Source organism: Penaeus vannamei, chromosome 24 (assembly GCF_042767895.1).
Source record: "Penaeus vannamei isolate JL-2024 chromosome 24, ASM4276789v1, whole genome shotgun sequence".
Lineage (NCBI taxonomy): Eukaryota > Metazoa > Arthropoda > Malacostraca > Decapoda > Penaeidae > Penaeus > Penaeus vannamei.
The window spans coordinates 5,890,894-5,893,393 of record NC_091572.1 but is presented as its reverse complement, the minus strand read 5'-3'; the positions used below and the strand labels follow the sequence as shown (position 1 = coordinate 5,893,393).

At 41.4% G+C, this 2,500-nt stretch overlaps 1 protein-coding gene across 2 annotated transcripts in view; it reads right to left on the bottom strand.

The window, feature by feature from the left end:
• LOC113830114 (mitochondrial basic amino acids transporter) overlaps positions 1 to 2,500 on the bottom strand; it is a 14,522-nt gene that overhangs the window by 10,978 nt on the left and 1,044 nt on the right. The gene's annotated exons all lie outside the window — the stretch shown is intronic.

Below are 2,500 nucleotides of genomic sequence, written 5' to 3'. Positions count from 1 at the left end.
ACCAACAGAAATTCTGGAACTCAGATCTCGATAATCAGGGAAATCAATAAAAATAATAATAATTTTTAAAACTACTGACCAGAAATTTTCGAAATCAAATCTCGATAATCTCGGCATCCAACCAATGATAAAAAGAAATGTTCAAATCTCCTCCCGGCAAAAAATCATCAAACACCACATAATCTCATGCAACTTTCCGTTCTTATCTGAAAGTGATGTAACTTTAGAAATTCGATTGAACCGTAACAGATGTTGAAGTGTGTTGTGTTTCCGCCATCTTGCTCTCACCTCTTTGATTCTTCGCAATATACATATTATTACTAATATTATTTTCTTTTTATTTATTTATTTATTTGTAAATCGAAAGACATTGGCGGCATATGCTAGATTTTTAGCATATAATAGGCTTATTATTATTATTATCAATTATTATTATCATTATTACAGCTGTTACAGATTTAAACTCTCCTGGCTATTGTAGTTCAGATCACACTTTTGAGAGCATCCTTTAGAAGTTTGCAAATGATATTTTCACTTATAAAAACACATCTTCAACATTGCATAGATGTAAGACACAGCCGTTGGACGTTACATTCGAATTTCAAACTCAGCTGAAACGCCTCTCTAAAACTTAAGAGCAATTTGCAACATCTGGGAGAAGAAGGACAGAGAGAGAGGGAGGGAGAAAGGGAGAGATAGATAGACAGATAGATAGATTGATAGAGAGAGAGAGAGAGTGGAGAAGAACGGCAGAGAGAGAGAAGAAGGACAGAGAGAGAGAGAGAGAGAATCAGAGAGAGAAAGAGAGAGGGAGGGAGGGAGAGAAACAGAGACAGAGAAAGAATCAGAGAGAGAGAATTAGAAAGAGAAAGAGAGAGACAGAGAGTGAGAGAGAGAGATGGCCGAGGATATTTTTAGATATGTGTGTTGCCCCCTCCCTCCCCCCCTCCCCTCCCGCCGGTGCCCCATACCCTTTCAACTTGTCTCGGAGGCTCGATCGGACCATCCCTCCTCTCAACCAATAGGAATCGTTCTCGGATCCAGCCAACCAATAGGAAGCCACGATTTGTTCGTCAGTATTTTTCCCCGACTAAATGCTTTTAAAAACTAGATCTATTAACGTCTCAGTATGTATGTATGTATGAATGCATGTATGTATCTATGCTGTAGGTTTGTATGTAAAGTAGACCCGTCCTACAGGTTTTTTATTCGTAGATGCACCTGTTGGGCATGTACGTTCGCCATGCACGTGTGGGGCTCATTCCTAGACTGGTCTGATCACGTGATCCAACTTTGCCATGCCACGAGGTGGTCACAAGCGCTCTTGGCCAACCCTCCCCTGGTCGCTGCATGACGGCTCCCCCCTCCCCCCTAACCCCGACCCCCTTTCACCTCCTCCTCCACCCCTTTTATCTTCTCCCCCCACTTCCTTCACCTTCTCCAATTTTTTTCACCATCTCCTCCACTTCCTTCTGCTCTTCCCCCACTTCCTTCACCTCCTCCTCCCCTACTGCCTTCACCTTCTCCCCCACCCCTTCACCTTTTCCCCCACTTTTTTCCACCTCCTCCCCCACTTACTCCACCTCCTCTTCCTCCCCCACCCCCCTCACCTCCCCCACACTCCATCCTGTTGCCCTCTTACTCTGACCACCTTTTGGAAAGTTATTCCTCAAAGGACATCTGGCACAGGAATGCACTGTGTAGGACTTTTCAGGACACTCGACATAATGTATGAAGAGGGAGTATACAAGACCGAGCCAAAGAATTAAAAAAAAAACTCGTATATAAAAAGTACACAAGACCGACCCAAAGAATTAACAAATTCGTATATAAAAAGTACACAAGACCGACCCAAAGAATTAAAAAACTCTCGATTTGTATATAAAGACTTCATATGACCGAGACAATAGAATAAAAAATCTCGCTTGTATGTAGAGAGTCCACAAGACCGAACTAAAGAATTAAAAAAAAACAAAACTCAATAGATGTAAGAGATAGGCGAGACATCTGCTTCGACTCGGCATTCGAACACAACCTTCGTCATACTTAGAAAATTTATCATTCGGTCAAGGCAGTTATAAAGTGAAGGTTGTTCAGCCATGCAGTGTGTGGTAGGCCATGATTTCGCGTGATGTGCACTCTCTTTTTGCATTCTGATGACCTTTGATTCGCTCATGACTTCTCATAGCGAGGAGAGGTTTCTCGTGTTCCGAAGCTTCGAGGTTTCATCTGGTCATGAGTGGTTAAAGAGTTTTGTCTTGAAAAAGGTCGTTGTAATTTCAGTAAGAGTTCTGCAACATCTGCATACATCTTTAAAATTGGGGTAATGTGTCACGAAAGGTTATATATCCTGTAATAGGAGGACTTAACCATTTATAATGATGGAAATATATATTCAGTAGCGGCACTTGTGGAATATTTTACTTTTATGGAATCACAGTCTCCTTAAAGGTAGGAGTTTGTATTTGAGTTGTATTCTATTTTGTTTGAGATATTTGAC